At 54.8% G+C, this 18,680-nt stretch overlaps 1 long non-coding RNA gene across 1 annotated transcript; it reads right to left on the bottom strand.

Annotated features, from left to right (window-relative positions):
- Nucleotides 1-1,938: 1,938 nt before the first annotated feature.
- On the bottom strand, nucleotides 1,939-4,126 carry LOC132529013 (uncharacterized). Its single transcript, XR_009543352.1, has 2 exons — nucleotides 3,991-4,126; nucleotides 1,939-2,187 (listed from the first exon to the last, which is right to left on the bottom strand). It is a non-coding gene; the product is annotated as an uncharacterized LOC132529013 (long non-coding RNA).
- Between the last annotated feature and the right edge of the window lie 14,554 nt (nucleotides 4,127-18,680).

Genomic DNA, 18,680 nt, shown 5'->3' with positions numbered 1-18,680 from the left:
AGCCCTGCGGTCACAGCCCAGGCCACGCTGGGGTCAGTTCCCAAACCTCCCGAGGTGGCCACAAGGTCTCTTATGCCCCCCTGCGGGTGAGGAAGTTGGGGCTCTGAGAGGTCCCACGGCCCGTCAAGTGCCCGGAAAGCAGAGAGTGAATAAGAACTTGGGTCCAAGCAGTTCATCTGAGCAGATCCCGGGAGGCAAGGAGGAGCCTGGACGCAGACGGCACAGGCAGAGTGATGGAGCTGGTCACCCGTGCAGGCTCCCGGGCTCAGTCTGCTGGGGACGCTGAGAAATCGTGTATCACACACCTTGGGATGGCCGATCAGAGGAGGGGAAGCTGGTACTTATCCAGGGGCTCCTGAGCCAGGTGTGGGGGGGGGTTGCCCCCGGGGCTGATGATAACACTCTAGCACTTTCCGCTGGGAGGGGCTGGGCGGCCTTCCTGGCTTCAGAGAAACCCGTGATCCCTGGGGCCAGAAAGACTGCTCAGCTGGGGCGGGCCTGACACAGGACCCGGCCTCGTCCAGCACTGTTCAGCACGGCTGCGCAGAAATTGGGGTTCGGGACAGGGCCACCCAGAGAGCGCATCAGGTCTGGGCCTTGGGGCCTGGCCAGGTGCAAGCTTCAGCCGTGCAGCCTGGAAAGGAAGGTGATGATGCTGACGAAGACGTCTGCTCCTGCAAAACGCCCAGAGACTTAAAGAACCACGAAACCCTTTGCTTTTCAGCCGCAGCAGTTCGGTCCAGGACCCCACAGAACGGACTCTGCAGGGAGCCACCTGCCCAGGGCTCAGAGACCCCGAGACCAGGTCTCCCGTGATCAGGAACAAGGAAGTGGTCACAGGGCGACCTCCGTGGAGGAGGACAGACATCCCACTGCAGCTCCATCAGGGCCTGGATGGGGGAGAGGCGTCCGGGGCTCATGGTGGGGCTCTTAAGTGCCGTCCCTGAGGCCCCAGGAGCCGTCACAGGGTTGTCAGGGGCCGAGAACGCAGACAAGCCCGTCTGAAAGTACCTGCTTTGGCACCATGTGTACTTGCTAAGTCGTGAGCCTGTCCTAGAACTGGGCTCACTGGTGGAGCTGCTGTGATGTGAGAGCGGGAGGCCCAGGCTCCCGCAGCTGCGCTCAGATCTCAGCTCCACCACTCAGGGGCTGTGTGACCCTGGGTGGGTTACTTCCCCTCTCTGAGCCTCACTGTTCTCATCTCTAAAACAGAGGTGGTGGAACCTCCCACGGGGCAGTAGTGAGGATCAAGTGAGATGATTATGAGGTGCACTCAGAGAGCTGGGCAGAGTGAGCTGGGGGAAGGGCCACCACCACCATCATCATCATTATTATTATTAGCAGTGTCGAGTGGACAGACGCTCTTCCTTTTCAGATGCACTCTATGGCTTCTCTTATGACCCACACTCAGGGGCTCCTGTGTCCCCTCACTACCTCCCCCCCTCTATCCCTACAAGGGTCTGAATCGGGAAGGGCCAGCTGGGCCGAGGCTGGGGCCACAACCGAGGGCCACGCCTTCCTTGTCCAGAGGTTGGGGACAGGTCTGGAGGGTGGGGTACAGGCTGAGGTGGGAGGGGAGTTGGGGTGCCCCAAGGGGTCGCAGGGGTTGGGGGCAGGGGTGAGCACCCAGTGCACACCCAGGGCTCAGGGAGCGTTCTTTTCACCCAGAGACAACACAGGAAAAATGAGTGTTCATGGTTTTTCTCCCAATTCAAAATGAAGATGACTTTATCGAGACTCATAGACAAAAATTATACAGGCAGACCTCAGAGATACTGCGGGTTCCGTTCCAGACCGCCACCGTGACGCAAATACCACAATAAAGTGAGTCGCGTGAACTTCTTGGTTCCCCAGTGCATCTAAAAGTTATGTTTACACTATACTATAGTCTATTAATACTGTGCAATAAATAGCCTTTGTGTAAAAGAAGTACATACCTTAATTTAAAAATACTTTATTGCTAAAAAAACGCTAGCCATCATCTGAGCCTTTAGGGAGTCATGGCAGTCACATCAGAGATCGCTGATCACAGGTCACCATAACAATAATGAAAAAGTGTGATCTATTGTGAGGATTAGCAAAATGTGACGCAGACAAGTGAGCAAATGTTGTTGGAAAAGTGGTGCCTGTAGACTTGACGGACGCAGGGTCGCCACAAACCTTCAACTTGTAAAGAAAGCGCAGTATCTGCAAAGGGCGATAACACGAGCTGTGCCTGTACCCTCACAGTCAGTGCTCTAGATTATTTCCCGGAGAACCTGGCCTGCCTGCTTCGCGTCACTGGAACGTTCTCATAACTGAGAGTTTGGTGGGCCCTCAGCTGTTCCCTGGGGCTGAGGGCCGTCCATGTGGCCTGCCTCCCGGGTCACGTGTGGGCTGGAGGTCAAAGCCACCTGGGGACCTTCTGGAGCCGACACCCAGTCCCACACCCAGACGTTCACCCCCCTTGGACCCCTCGCTCTCGGCGGAGCCGTCTTCTCCGTGTTCTCCCTGCCAACCCGGGCCCAGGCCCACGGCCTCCGCGCCCCAGACAGACCCCCCTGCTGCCGAGGCCCCTGCCCGTCCTGGGTCCTCCGGCCCGGCACCGCCTCCCCACTTCCCGGGAGCTGGCTGCCTGCCCTGCGGGCTCTGGCCCCCGCACTCCAGAGAACTGGTTCTGTCCAAGGTCTTCTGGACTCTCCCATTTGGCAAGTGCGGCTGTGGTTGTGCTGCCCCCCAGTGACCCCTAGGCGTGATTCGGAAAGGGGCCCCCCTTCCTCTAGACCCTTCACTCCATCTAATGGAAAGTGGCCGTAATTTTGCTTAGTTAGAACGCGTCCCTTTGCTGTACCCAGGGCTGAGATGTCTGCATTGAGAACAGTACCTTCTTAGATGTCTGACGTCGTGCGGTGCACAGCCTGTCAGAAGCATCTAACATCGGTGCTCTCTTCACAGTGCAAACTTTGGATCCCGTCGGCGCCCTGATGGGGTGCCTTCTGGGGCTCCCCATTACCCTTGGATAACCTCCAGGTTCCTCCCCACAGTCTTCGGGCGCCGTCCCCTCCTCCAGGACGCCCCCTCCTCCTGGCTCAGCTGCGGCTCACCTCAGCAAAGCCCTGCCAGGCCACTGGACTTCCCTGGAGGGCCCTGACCCTGTCCCATTCGTGGTTTTATGTTCGCTCGTGGGACACTTTAGTGAAGGTCTCCTGTCTGGATGCGCTACAGGGACACGTGGGTGCTGATGGCCCACGTGGACCCCCCTGCACACAGCCTGACCCCTGGAGGCCCTGAGAGGGAAACGGTTGAATGACTAAGCACGCTGTCCTGGAAACTCGCTCTCCTGCTGTTTCCCAGCACCTGCCTCCGCCTGGCCCTTCTCCCACAGTCCTCAACTTCTCCTAGGCCCCCATCTCAGCAGGCCCCAGCCCTGAGCACCACCTGGCTCGCCAGCCCCTCGTCCATTGGCCCAGTCTATTTTTCCTCCATCACCTCCCCAGGCCCGAGCCTTCTGCTTGCCGTCATGTGCGGTCTCCCCAGGGCGGGTCCTCAGACGCCTCCCCCACAGCTGCTCCCGCCCTCCGCTCCCTTCCCACCAGTGCGTCCTCCATACCGGCCCCCAAGGGACCTTCTCCAGGATGCACAGCAGTGTCCGTCTGCCCAGGTGCCTCCCCTTCTGTGGCTCCCCCGGGCCCCCAGGATCAACCCCAGCTTCCACGCCTTTGCTCGCTGACATTCACCAGCGCCCCCTCCAGCCCTTTGCTTCTGCCACGCCCTCCCCTCTGCCTGGACATCCCCGGCCGGCTGATTGCACTCAGGCATCCCCCCACTGGGGAGCCCCTGTGATGACCCCAGGCCCCCAGCACCGGGTCCCCACCTGTACTGACCACACTGTGGACGTTGGCTGTTTCCCCACTAAAGTGAAGCCCTTTAAGGGTAGCGACCTTGTCTTATTCACCCTCAGACGTCCCTCCTCCGGCTGGCAGACACAGCCCCCCGGCACTCTTCAGTTACCTCCTCAGGCGTTTGGACCCGCTCTGCGTGTTCTGCGGCAGAGTGACACGTGGGCGGCGGGTTCTCGGAAGGACTGAGTTGCGCAGCCGTCGGGGTGCTGGGAGGGTCCCAGGCCGGCAGGCTGCGCACAGAAGCGGCTGCCCCTGCTTTACCAGAACGGGACTCGGCCGGGCGTTGCTTGCCCCAGGGGTTAGGGTCTGGGTTCTCCAAGCTCTTGGCTTTTGGAGGTGATGAGCTCACCGTCAACCAGCGAGGCTGAATTCCACCTCCTAAGTACAGACAGAATCGCATTCTCAGAATATGTATAAATCCTTATTTTAGGACTGGACAATTGGTGTCAACCTCTGATGTCGGCATGATTTTTTTGGGCCTGTCTGTGTATATTCAGGACGGTGGTATGTTGGGAAGGTCAGTAACTTGGCCAGTGTCATCGTGAACAGCACTGGCCTGAGAGAAGGGGAAAGTGGATTTACAAAGCCCAGGACTTTAAGCCAGTTCCTCTGGGGACAGAGTGCACAGAAGAGGGCTGGTGGCCCGAGAAGTCGCTTGAGGACACCTCAGAGCCAAACACGCCTTTTCATTTATTTTGATAGGTGGAATTTAGTTTTAATTAAGAGAATACTTCATGAGATATTTTCAAAGAGAAAAGAGATCTTAATAATCTAAGCTCTCATTACACCCCTCGGCTATTAAATCTTTATAAATCACTGCTGGCAGCTTGGAGAGGAAGCCGGGTTTCGGAGGCAGGAGTGAGAGGAAAGCAGGGGCTTGAAAGTGGCCGAGGCTCATTTTCCCACCTGGGGCCTCAAGGTCAAAGGTGAGGGCTGCTCCCTGGGTGACATCATGGGAGGGAGCAGTTCTGACAATAGCAGTCGATAATGGGAAAACTGAGGCCAGGGTGGAACCAGCTGCCAGACTCCCGGAGGCCGCCTGAGGGCACCTGGACGCTGGCCCAGCGAGCTGGCTTCACCTCACTCTTGTTGAAGTTACCCCACTCTGAAATTGGGGAGTTTCAGCACCCAGGGGAGACACTGAGCCTGAGTTATTTTTACGGCCCCAAGTGAAAGGATGCGTGTCCACTGGCTGTGTGCATCACCGGGACCTGTTTCTGCTCCCCTGATCCTCTCCTCCCTCCTCTGAGGTGTTCAGGCTCATGGAAACTGACGGAGGCTCAGGGCCCCAAGGACTCAACAGGCCTCTGGCCACAACGCTGCTTCCTGCTGAGAAGGAATGCCTGGCCAGGGCCCTGTGGGTGCATTTCCTTCTCTTTGGGTCCCCTGTCCGCACTTCAAAGGCCCCCAGCCCTGAGCTCCACCACCCTGCATCCCCGCGGCTCCCGCAGGTCTCCCAGGACTTGGGACAGGAGGCTCAAACTGCACGCGTCCAAGCCTGTGACGGCTCTTCCTCTCCAGCCCCACCCTCCCCGCACCTCCCGCCCCAGGCGCCTGGGCTGGAGCCCTTGGAGACTCGGCATCCACCGCGACTTCTCCCTCCAATGGCCAGCTGGTCACCGAATCCTGTTGATGACAGAGACTAGCCCACCTCAGATCAATCCCAGCCTCCCACCTGCCGGCTGCAGACCCTCAGCACTGGCTGTCCCCAGGCCCGGTCGGTCACAGCAGCCAGCCACTCTGCCCGTGGCTGTCTCGGTCCACATTGTGCCCAGGGTTCCCTTCCTAAAAGGGATGTGAGCATCCTGTCACTCCTCTCTCAGCCATCTTTGCCTGGAGCCCACAGACAGGATTCAGACCTGCTCCCCACCTTCCCAGCACAGCTAGCGACGACCCCAGGGGGTTCCTGCTGCTCCTCTGTGTCCTGAATGCACGACACCCCGGTGTCCCTCTGCCCCAGCCCATCTCCGGTTCACGGCCCCCTCAGTCTGGATGGCCCCAGCTGGTCCTGAGAAGCAGTTTAACCACTGCTGCCTTTGTGGAGCCTAAGAAACCCAACTAATGTCATAGAATAAAGGAAGGAATGAATGAATGGATTCTTCTCCAAAAGAAGGAGAAGTGGCCCTTTGTTCCTTACCTGCCGCTGCCATCGTGGAATCACAGCACCTCTGTGACAGGAGGGAGCTGGAAATCCTCTGGGCCTCTGCGTAAACAAGGAAACGCTGAGGCAGAGGTAGGACTGGCCCCAGCCTCCTGACTGCCAGGACAGACCAGGGTCCGCAAGACCACAGTCTCCTAAACGGGACCACCCTGAGCTGCAGGCCAGAGCAAACATCTCTCGAAGGCCTCATGGGAGCCTTCTCCCTGGCAGCTCCTCCCTGAGGGACCAGCCAGGGAGACCTCTCGGGTGCCTCTGAGAAGAGTCCAAGGTCACAGTGTCCCTGGATCGACATGCTCTCTTGTTCAGTGTCGAGGATCAGGTCCGCAAAGAAAACTTCAAGGGAATATGGCAAAGTTCCCACGTAAGCAAGGCGTCTTTTTTCTTTTCTAGCAACTAGTCCTAGAGCCCAGCATAGGTAGTAATCACAGAAGGAGAAGACATATACTCTCTGCAGCCACGCCCTGGAAAGAAAAGCATGTGTCTCCAGGAGAAAACAACTCAGTGGCTTAGTTAGAAACTATTTGGAAAACATGCCTACCTGCCATCCCTCTGCTGACATCAGGCACCGTATATCGGCGAAACCCCCCTCATCATTACAGATTGGGATCCTCTGCACCTCATCCACTGTCAGCTAGGACACTTTACTGCAAGTAACAGATCCAACTGGATTAAACGATAAGGAAAGCCGTGTGTCCTTTCCCAGGAAGGGCAGCTCTGGGCTGAGCAGTTCACCCCTCAGTGGCATCTTGAAGGGCCATTCTCTGACCCTTTTGCCCTGCCGTGCTCAGGTGAGTCCCCAGATGGTTGCGATGCAGCTGACAGGATTCTGGGTGTCACGTGCAGACCCAAACAACAGAAGGAAAAAAGTCATCTTTGCTCTCTGTCTTCTATCAGCCAAGAAACCTTTCCCAGCATCCCTCAGAAGCCAGCCCCCCACATCTCATTGGCTAGGATTGGGTCACATGCCCTATGCTAAGCCAGTCATTGGCTAGGAGAACCATTGGCTTAGCCAATCAGAGTTTACATCTGAGGCACACGGGGCAGGGCCTGGTACCCAGAACAAAAGTGGGCTCTGTCAGCATGGACGGCCCCCTCTGTGTGTCACTCAGGTCCCCATGCTTGTTCTGCCGAAGGCTGTCATAAAAGCCAATTGTACTTCTGGCAAAACCCTCAGGTGGCGCTGTGCTCTGCCTGGGTCTGGGTCAGTCTGAGGTCCCTGTGGGAGGAGAAGACTCTTTCTAGAACTTTCTGGAAACTGGAAGGCCCTCCACTGCATGTTGCCTGAGGCCCCCTCGCCTAGAAGCTGTGTGCGACCCAAACGCAGCTCCCAGAGTCGCTCACTTAATCCCCACGGCAGCTCCGGAGCTGGGGAGACAGGAGGGCAGAGGCCGAGGCCAGTCACCCGAAGCTCCACATCTGGTAAGTGGGGGAGCTGGGATCGGACCCAGAGCTCCTACTGTCACCCCACCCGGCCAGCGAAAGCCTTTTGAAAAACTTGAATGTAATTTGCATACCATATAATCTGCTCTTTTGGAGTGTACGATTCAGTGGTTGTTGGTATATTCACAAGGTTGTGCAACCATCGCCACAATCAATTTTAGAACAAGTTCATTACAACCAAAAGAAACCACTCAACCCTCAGTGGTCACCCCCTGTTTCCCGCCCGCCCGCCCCAGGCAACCACTGGTTTACTTTCCGTCTCGTAGATTTGCTGATTCTGGACATTTTATATGCTGGAATCCTACAGTACGTAGACCTTTGTGTCTGGCATCTTCCACTTAACATCGTGATTTCGAGGTCCATCCATGTGTAGCAAGCGTCCGCGCTTTGCTCCTTTCACTGCCAAACAGTACCCCGTGGTGCGGGCACACCACACTGTGTTTATCCAGTCCTCAGCTGCTGGGTGCTGGGCTGCCTCCAGCTATTGGCTGCTGTGACTAATACCGCAGGGAGCAGTCATATACAGGCTTTTGCACGGACGGAAGTTTTCATTCCTCTAGAGTAGATACCCAGGAGCGGCATCGCTGGGCGAAAGTCCTTTTTACGAGGTGAAAGCAAGGGTTAACCGGGGGTGGGGGGGTCAGGGTGTTCCGAGCCCTGGAGTGGGGGGTAGGAGGTCGTGGTTCTGGCTGTGCTGTCTAGAGGCTCTGGGACCTTGGATAGATCACGGCGACAAGGGTCCTGGAGTAGCTGCTCCCAGCCCTGCCCTGGGAGGGTACCTGCAGGCCCACTTCCTCCCTGCCACCGTGCTGAGAGATGATGGTGCCCACCCACAGAGGGCATAGAAGGCACTGTGTGTGGGCATCTGCTGTGGCTTTGGCTCCCTGACCAGGCCCTTTTCTCCCAGAGGTGGGAAGACACTGCCCTCCTGCTGTGATCAGCACCCGTTTTTCATCTGCACTTGAATGTCTACACTGCTTTACTCTGTGGTGTCCACTTAGACTTGCAAGTAAGCCTTAGCTAATTCTAATAAAATAGCCGTGCAAAGCTCTGCCAGAAATTTAATTGTATTTACCGAACAGCTGATAAATATTTACTGCAAATCTCATTGCTCCATAAAATTGCAGACTGCACCTTCTGCCTGCTTTTCTGGCTGAGAGGCAGGGTGGGGGAGAGAGGCAGACAGGGCTGGGAAGGGGAGGGGGAGGGTTTGACCTGCCTACTTGTTATAGCGTAAGCTGGTCCTTTGTTTGGGTTCTCTGTAATGAGATCTGATCACTCACCAGAGCCTTTGATCTGAGGTTGGTCATTTTATTCAGAAAGCAAGCGCTTACAAGGGTTCATTTCAGTTGCAATTCCAAACCAGATCTCCTTGATTATGCATGGAAAGCTTACAAAATTTTCCACTGAGATGATTTTTGAATTAACTGAAAACTTAGCAGTTCCATAATTTTTGAAGTGTAGATTTTTGCCTCTCCTTCTTGGTCTCATAAGTCCATCCCTGGGTCTTTTTAAACCTGAACTTTGCCGTAGGCTGAGTCCTCGAAGAAAGATAGATACCCCCTTTCTGCCTGGCACCCGCTGAGGCCTCCCTGTCCGTGTCTCGCAGCCTTGAGGGCAACATCCTCTGCGACCGGTTCAAGAGCTTCCAGAGGAGAAACATGATGGAGCCTCGGGAGCGAGCCAAGTTCAAGCGCAAGTACAAAGTGGAGCTGGTGGAGAAGCGGGCGTTCCGCGAGATCCAGTTGTAGCTGCCGCGAGATGTTGGAGCCCCCGCCCTTCAATAAAGCACCTTCTGACCGACAACAAAAAAAGACAGATACCCTTGACATTTAAAAAAATTAATGGAAAATCACAAAATCCCGTCCAGTGCTACACTGAAATGTAGTTACAGCTCTTTCCTTGTGCCCAGTGAGAATTTAATCATAGCAAAATCTTAATGTTTAATATTGAGATCTTTATCCAAGAAACCCAAAACATATTTTACAAGGGGCAGCTTGGCATTTTCCAAACCTGCTGGCAGAGCTCCCTGGATCTAATTTGAAGCTGTGACCCAGTGACCCTGACTTTTACCCAAATCTGAAGTTTGGGGCCCCAGAGGTCAGAGACCTAAAGGCAAAAAGCATGGGCTTGGAGGCATTGCTCTGGGAATTCCTCAAGGGCTGGTTCCTATTTGCCTCCAGGACCCTCAGGAGCTCCAGAGTCTCTAACTGGGCCACAGGCCTCATTTATGGAGTGGGGGGCTCTGACTCTTTGGGGAACAGTCCTGGTTGACATCTCTGCAGGTCAGTGTGAGTCACATGCTGGAGGGTCAGAGGGTCAGAAGGCCAAGGACAAGACCTAGGAGAAAATCCCTCTTTTTCTCCATCCCTGCAGTTATAGGGGGTTAGCATGCCTTTAGGGCAGCTAGATTTCTGTAGTGGACACTATGTTTCTTTTTTTTTTTTTTAATTTTTAAAATGTTTTGGTGTGCCATGCAGCATGTGGGATATTAGTTCCCCAGCCGGGGATCAAACCCATGCCCCCAGCAATGGAAGCACAGAGTCTGAACCATTAGACCGCCAGGGAAGTCTCTGTTCCTTATGTTTCTTTTTCTTTAAAAAATTTTCTTGTTGTAGTGGACACTATTGGTGCCTGTATTAGTTAGCTTTGATGTATAACAAACAACCCAGAAACTTAGTGACTTAAAATAACAAGCCCTTATTGGCCTTTGATGACGTGTGTTGGCAATTTGGGCTGGGCTCAGCCGGGTGGTTCTACTGGTCTTGCCTGGGCTCACTTATGTGGCTCAGCTGAGGTTGGATGATTCAGGACAGCCTGACACGCATTTCTGGCAGGCGAAGGCAGGTGAAAGCTATTGGTCAGAATGCCTTGGTTCCCTTCCATGTGGCCCTTTGGGAGTCAGCTTGCTTTTGTTCCCATACTCTCAGGGTTCCAAGTGCCACAGGAGAGCATAAACCAATACACGAGTACTTTTCAAACCTCTGCTTGCATCATGTTTGCTCATGTCCCATTGGCCAAAGAAAGTCACATGCCAAGCCCAGACCTGAGTGGGGAATAGACCCCTCTTGATGGAAAAAGAACCAAGTCAAGTGCAAAAGGGCATGGATGCAGGGATAGGTAGGATTTGTGCCTGTTCTGCAATCGACCACAGAGTCCCCCCAGACCACCTTTACAGGGCTGGTGTATCCATTCCCCAGCTGCTGTGCGTGCTGGCCACGAACGAAGCTGCTTCTTCTCCAGAGAATGGCCTCAGCTCATGAGAGCCACGCACCCCAGTTTATATTCTTCCGCTCTGCCTGGGGGGCGGGGCTTGCAGCCAATGGGTCCATGTTTCTCCACAGTGTGCCCTGGACACTCTTCCTGTTGAGAGGTGGGGTCTATGTCCCCTCCCCTTGAATCTGGGTGGGCTGGTGACTAGCTTGTAACCACCAGGGAATGGCGAAAGGGACACTACGTGACTTCTAGTGGAAGGTTATCAAAGGCGATACAGGTCCTGCCGTGCTGACTGGAAGCCTGCTCTTGAAGCCCTCAGCCTGCCCGTCGACCCTGAGGCTGCCGAGTCGTGAGGGAGCCCAGGCGCCCCGCCTGGAGTGATGCCCGGCCAGCCCCGCACTGTTCACGCTTTGCCATCATCTGACTGAGCCCGACAGAGACCCTACCCAGCTAAACCTTTCCCGAATTCCTACCCACAGAAGCAGTGAGAGATAATAAAATGATTGCTGTTGTCTAAGCCCCTAAGTTTTTATCTAACTTTTTGTGCACTGATCTTCTTAGACCGTGACCATCTTCCTATTATCATGAGGAACACAGATAAGATGGGGTTTCCCCGGGATTTGGGCTACTGTGTCCAAACTGCTGGTCCTCAATTCTCACTCCTGCACAGGTCACCGTGTGTGTGTGTGTGTGTGTGTGTGTGTGTGTGTGTGTGTGTGGCCTTTTAGTCTCATTTGTCTTTCCACCCCCAGAGCCTCTCAAACTGCTTAGCTCACAGTAGTGTCCATGAATGTTCGTGAAACTTCCTACACCTCAGGGCCCTCATGTCTTTAGCCAGACAGATCTTCCATGTCTCCGGCAAGCCATTCTGCCCCTCTAACCTCCTTTCCACTAGAGGATGCAGGAGAGAAATTTCCAGAACAGTAGGTGCCTCTGCGGTTGCCCAGCAGAAGGGATGGTGCTGGGGTCGGTTAAAGGTCTTCTCTGTTGGAAACTCTGGAAGCACGCCCATTTCCAAAGGACCCGAAATTTGTCTGGGCATGCTCTCCGCCTGCTGTGTGCCCCTCCAGCCTGTTGGAGCAGATCCGTAATCCTGGGAGTGCAACTCTGCAAGACAAGAGGACCTAGAGTTTTCAAGGACTGGGAGAGCGGGGAAGGGCCAGGCAAGAGCTGGTTCCTGGGGTCAGAGCCTTCAGGGTTAGGATGCGGTTTAGAGGTGTTGACATCGGTTCCCAGCCACAAAGCCTGCCCACTCATTAGCCTGTGCTTAGCAGCTGGGTCTGGGGGATGAGTGACACCCTTCATCACCCAGGAGGCTGGAGGTGGTGGATAGAGGAATGGTACGGGGAGAGTGGCTGGCGGAGGAGTGATGGGGGAGGAATGGTGAGTGGCAGGCATGGGAGGGATGGGGTGGGGGGAAGAGCAGGGGAGGGTTGTGGGGATGGTGAGGGGCAGGCAGATGATAGGAAGGTGTGGTGAGGGGTTGTGAGTGGCAGGGAATGGCTTGGAGGAAATCCCAGCATTTTTGAATCTTTTTTTTTTTTTGCGGTACGCGGGCGTCTCACTGCTGTGGCCTCTCCCGTTGCGGAGCACAGGCTCCGGACGCACAGGCTCAGCGGCCATGGCTCACGGGCCCAGCCGCTCCGCGGCATGTGGGATCTTCCCGGACCGGGGCACGAACCCGTGTCCCCTGCATCGGCAGGCGGACTCTCAACCACTGCGCCACCAGGGAAGCCCAATCCCAGCATTTTTGAAAGATCCCAACTTCTATGTGTGTAGCTGAACGATGCTACGGGATTTGGCCTAATTACAAAAGGTATTAGGAGGTGTACGTTTAGGATGTCTTGTTTTCTGGGCAAATGTCAGAGATTCTACTGCATTATTAGGGTTTCAGGTCTTCTGACAATATGGTGACAGCTGGACCCTTGTCCAGGGGCAAAAACCTCACAATACACGATTCTGAAATCACATTCAGCGAGTTCATGGCTGCCTCGTTTCCAACTCCATTCCAGGGGTCATGAAGCTCGAAGCTCGCACAGAGCGAGGTTAAAGAGGGGTTCGGGGAGATGCCTTCAAAGGCAGTTACTAGCAGCATGAGTTGGGCTCACAGAGTGGGGTGCTGCAATCCCCCCCCCCACCCCTGCAGGGCTGGGCAGCTTTTGGGCGTTTACAAGTGGAACAGACTCGGGGTAGATGCCATTCCTCAAGTGTCCAGTAAACATTTTAAGTGGATGAATGAATGACTATTTCAGAGATACGTAAGTGGATGTTAATTTTTACTGATCCTGGGGCAAAGTCCATCTTATTTATCCTTAAAAATGGTGGGAGAAGAAGTGGAATCAAGGCTCTGGACAAACTGGGGAACTTTTCCTTAATCCTTTTCTAACTTTTTGTTTTCTTTGGGAAATCAAGAGACACCACATTTACCCGAGTCCCGTTTCCTAACGACCCAGGTGACTTCAGACAGACGCAGGCCTATTCAAATTGTTTCCCGGAGAGGACAGGGTCAAAGGGAAGCCCGGGGTCCACGGTACCCTTTCCGGGGAGCGACCTGGAAGCCGCTGCCCAGAAAAGCCTTGATTGGGGGGCCCTGGCTGCGCAGTTTCTGCATTTGGAGTTGCAGAATGAAGTGCTCCGTCAGAAGAATAAAATCCCCAAACCAAAGTTAGAGCGTCCGATTTTGGTTCCTTAACCATCTGTGGGGAAATTTTTTAGTTTGCCTCATACTCAAAAAGAAACAGCAAGGGAGGAAAGGCCCTTTCCTGTCAACACAGCCATTGGGGCAGCCGCCCTGCCTCACGGCCCAAGCGCCTGAGTGTCCCCTACCCCCGCGGGCCTCACCTCCGCGGGGCAACTTCACGGGGACGTCTCACCTGAGCTCTGGCCCACTGACTTAAACTGGCTGCTGGCTCTTATTAGCCCCCAGAACACCACCTAAGAGGTGCAGGGATGGGCCCAAGACACCCGGGCCCTGGGCCAGAGGGTCAGGAGAGAGCCCAGGTGGACACCTGCACCAGTCCTGTCCCTTTAGTCATGTCCTCAAGGCTCCTAACGGCTCTGCCTCCCCAGCTTTAGGAAGTACCACAGAGCTGGTGTTTAGCAAGCTTTTGTTAGACGGATGAAGCAGGGTGTTGAGGTAGCCTGCTAATTACAAAGAAAGTAATTATTTACTTAAGGAAGCCCCAAGGCTGTCATTTTAGGCATCAGCACATAGCAGTGTTAGCTTCCCCGCTGTGAAATGAGCTTATTTGGGTCCATGTTGAAAAACAGTAGAGGGAAATTCAAACTTGGTAGTTTGAAAAATCACCCACGTTGCAAATCATCCATGGAAATGAACGTCTTAGAGCAATAGATTAGCCAGAGCGGTAAGGAGAGCCTGAGTTTGTTCATCTGCTGTTTCATCCTTGTCACCCAGGACAGAGGAGGTATGGCCATTGCAGGGCTAATTAGATCCCTTCTGGCCTCCAGATTGGAAACTCCATCCCCACTGTGGACGGATGGGCTGGACTGTATCCCTTCACACCGGCTCATCCCCCAGCGGCCTCAGCTTATGCTCGAGGCCTTAAACTGCTCCCAAGTTCGGTTGCAGCTGGCTTTCTAATCACATGTTTGAGGTGAATCACAAGACGCAAGTACAACTGGGCTGCCGCAGACACAACCTGGGAAGAAAGAACAAAGAGCTGCTTGGGTGGAGCTCCCCCAGACGTGATATCCGCAGGGTTCTAGAGCGGGTTCCTGATCGGCCTGGGGCGGGCGCATGCCAGGCCCCGGGTTTCCTCTGAATCCGCCCTCAGTGGTGAGCCCAAGGGGTGGCCAAAGACCGCCAACCTTCAACAACCCCAGATCTGCCCCAAATCCACACGTTAAACAGAGGACTTGCGCTTGCGCTGGCAATGAGGATTCAAGATAAGCTCTTCTAGACAGACGACTGCACGGTAAACCTCTCCTGTGCGGAGGCTTGGAGGTGGCCCCAGCCCCGAACCCACCCGCAGGCCAGAGTCCCGAGTGGGGGGCTGCTTACTGATGAAGCAAAACCGGAGGTACATGAAGTGGACGGGAAAGATTTGGCCTGGGGCAGATGGTCCACTCATTCCTCCCTGCCTCCCTCCCTTCCTTCCTGCCTTGATTCACTTAGCCACATGTTTTAAGGGCTGCCCAGGGCTTTCCACCAAGGAGAGAGTGAGGGAACTGGCCAAGTGGACCAAAGCCTCTGGCAGTGAAGTGGATAGAGAAGCGGGCCCAGGGTCCTCCACTCAGGACTCTTCAGAAGAACGCATGCAAGGTGAACCGCACCATCGTTTATTTTTTGAATATAACAAACCTCATTAACCCAGATGCTACTAATTTTGAGTATTTCACCCCAGAGTGGGTGGAAATTCCAACGGGCAGGGTACACGAGACAGATGTGTCAGCACACGTGAGGAAAATAACTTTTAAACTACATACACTTGATTCATGTTTCCATTAGCATAGTGGCTTTTCGAACGTCTGCACCAGAACCTACAACGAGAGATGCATTTTACCTCAGGACAGACAAACTTAGCTGTGTGTACCCATGCAGAACTAAAACAAACGTTTCACAAAACGACACCGACCTAGTAAGTAAGAAGCATTTTGCCATTTCCTATTTTATTTTATTTCATTTCATTTTTTAAAAAGATGCCGGCCATACCCACTGAACTGAGTTTTCAACCAATTCGTAGATTACAAACTGCAGTTTGGAAAACACCACATCCCAGGCAAAGGGGCTGGTACAATTCTGACAGCGCGTCGTATCCACAGCGTAGGTCTGAGGACCAATCCCTCAGAAAACACTTTCCAGGGAATTGATAAGCAAGTCTGTCGTCAATTTAACATCCCCGACAGTGTGATGAGAAAGCATTACGTAAAGTCCCTGAAAAACAGTGGGGCAGATGTGACGGTTACTCATGGTAGTTGATCACGGACACCTGAAATTAAAACAATCCCTCCCTCCCCGGAGATCTGGGTGAATCCTTTCTATGTAATGAAGGCAACAGCATCAGAAACGCAGCCCTGTGCCTGCCTTCTGGGTATCATGACACCTCTCAGGGACACACTGGCTGCATGGTCCCCACTGGCCTCAGCCGCCTTCTCAAAGCCCCCTTGGGGTAGGGCAGGCAGTCATATTTCCGTTCTGCAAAAGGGGAAACCCGGGGCCAGGGAGGTAAAGTGCCTTCCTAAGATCATACAGCTAGTTAGTCATGAGCTGAGTTCTGCTTTTTTGATTCCTGCTCTAGAATTCTCCTGCTCGAGTGAATTCCTCCTGTTCACCTTTCCAAGGGGACTCATCACTGGGGTGTTTTGGGGAGCTTGTCCCTGGTATCGTGTCAGGCCAGGGGCCCATTTGGAGGTGCACTGTGGTGAGTCCTGGGAACGAATCTTTGATCTGGAATCCCCTCAACTGTCTATGAGCCAAAGGAAGAAAGAGTAAATCATGTAAGTAGCTGGGGGGAAGAGCATTCTGGGCTGAGGGAACAGCGTGGGCAAAGGCCCTGAGGGTGAGTCAGCCTGGGTCCACGGAGGCTCCCTGGAGACCAGTGTGGGTGGAACAGGTGAGCAAGGGGCAGCCATGGGGTCTGGGGTGACAACCACGGCCCCTCGGTTCCTCCTAGGGCCTCGGCCACTGAGAGCAGCTCTGCAAAGGCCACTCTGTGGGGACAACAGTGCTGTGGCCAGAGCCCTGGCCTATGGGACAGCGGTGCTCGGCCTACAGGCAGTGTGCTCTGGGTTCTTGCCCCCATCCGATATCAAACGCGGCACTCTGAGCGTTGGCTGGGTTTAGAACACCACCCTGATGGCCACCAGACAAGGGGTGATACCCACTCCCTTTCTCTGGCTTTGAAGGTGGGAGGTACCTAGTGGTTTCCTGGCGTTTGGTCTTATTCCTTTGGAAGAGTCCCGGATGTGGGTCACTGGGCCCGAGGGCTCACACCACACGCCCACCCCGGCACCCAGGAGGTTTGTGTTTCTGGTTGCTGGCTCACACCTGTGTGTGTGCCCGTTTGCCAGAGCCGGGCGTCCTTGGCTGTGATCGCGTCCACCACGCGGCAAAGTCACACCCCGCCCTTTGGATTTGCTCAGTGCCCGGCACATGTTTATTGGCTGAAGGACAATGAAGTATGATCAAACGCAGGGTTGGTTTGGGCAGAACGCAAGCTGTCAATCAACTTTACAAGGGCCCCTACCTCGGAGCAAAATCAAAGTCCTGGTGATGACCCACAAGGCCCTGCGTCTCCACCCCTCCCCAAAGCCCCACGTCACCTCCAGCCTCTGTGACTCTCCCCTGCTCACTGGCTGTAGCCACACCGGCCTCCCCAATGCTCACTGACCTCAGGGTGTCTACCGATGCTGTTCCCGCTGCCCGGATGCTTTGCCCACGGATGTCCGCATGCCACCCTCCTCTCCTCCTTCGGGCCTACGCTCAGATGCCACCTGATCCGCCAGCCCTCAGCCACTTGCTCCAGGCCTCCCTCCTTCCCCTCCTCTTCTCTAGCTTTGGTCGCAGCTCTTGTTATAGATTCGCTTGTGATTTGTTTATTTGGTCTACACCTGCTAGAAGGTAAACTCCCAAAGGACAAGCGGTTCGTTGGTTTCATGCTAGCAGAGAGCTGGGCAGGGGTCGTGCTCAGCAAGCAGGTCTTGACCAAATGAACTGAGGGACCGGGCGAAGGTGGAGTAAGCTGTTTGGATCCAGCATCATGTGATATTTCAGGCTTGTCCTCACCAGCCTGGAGAGAGGAGGAAGGGCACCACAGTTGCGCGTGTTCGTAGTGAGATGGCATATTGCAACTTGGATGATTTAGAACCCTTGTACTTTTCAAACAGCTGGTCTCCTTAATCCAAGACTTGATTTGGACCCGATAACCTTCTCCCTCATTTCTAATGTGCTGGGAGGAGCAGAGCTCACTTTGGATGCTGCCGGGGTGGGAGGAGCTGGGTCCCCCGAGGGCACTGCTCCACCAGCCACTGGCTTTTGTGTGCCGAGCAGGGTCTGCCAGCTAAGGCCGGAGCTGAGTTGTGGGGGGACAAAGAGGCTATGAGGAGCCCACCTGGGGGAGAGGGACGGTGACCGCAAAGGCAGGTGGAGCCTCTGAATGGGATTGTAAGGCAGGCGCTCAGCTTCTCACGGGTTTCATGAGTTTGCTGTGAGAGCTTGCTGCCAACCCTCTCCCCGTCTCCCATGAGGCCTGCAGCAAAGTGCCCCCCTTTCTTGGTGGAGTTGAATTTATTTTTCGGAAGCGAAGTGTGGGTGTGGGGTTCTAGTCAAGGCTGCCTGTGGGAAGCTGGCCTTTACCTGGGGCTCATGTACTCCTGAAGGACTGGGGAAGTGCCAGAGCTGCTGGTGGTGTGTGTGCGCGTGTGTGCGCGTGTGTGCGTGTGTGTGCGTGTGTGCGCGCGCGTGTGCGCGTGTGTGCGCGCGCGTGTGTGTGCGCGCGCGCGTGTGTGTGCGTGTGTGCGTGTGTGTGTGTGCGTGTGTGTGTGTGTGTGTGAGCGTGCACCCAAATCCCAAACCAGGTTTCCCTGAAATGAGGATACCTTCATCTTCCCAAGAGGCCCACAGAAATGAGAGAAAATTAAAACTTTCTGTGGCCAGTTATACAAATCTCCCACCTTGCCTTCCCTTCTCTCATCACTTGCACGAAACCCGTGGCTGTGTTTGCATACCCACCCTTAGGCCTCCTGGGCCTCTCCAGGCCCCATTTCCTCTGCATTTGTTTTTGGCCATCCCTGTCCGGGGAAGGGGCACCTCTGCTGTTAGCCAGGGTCTACTTGAAGGACTGGGCTGGGCAGCGGAGGGGGGCTGGAGTCCTTGGCTTTGCAGCCCAGCACCGCAGTGCACACTCATGATGGAGCAGGAGGGAGAGGGGTGCTTTCCCACGATGACCACCCCCAAACGCCGGGCCACTTCCACCATCTTCAGCAGCTGTTTTAGTTTATGATAGTGTTCTCAAACTTCAGGT

The sequence above is a fragment of the Lagenorhynchus albirostris genome, chromosome 1 (assembly GCF_949774975.1).
Source record: "Lagenorhynchus albirostris chromosome 1, mLagAlb1.1, whole genome shotgun sequence".
NCBI lineage: Eukaryota > Metazoa > Chordata > Mammalia > Artiodactyla > Delphinidae > Lagenorhynchus > Lagenorhynchus albirostris.
Note: the sequence above shows the minus strand (reverse complement) of the source record. Positions and strands in the feature narration are given on the sequence as shown.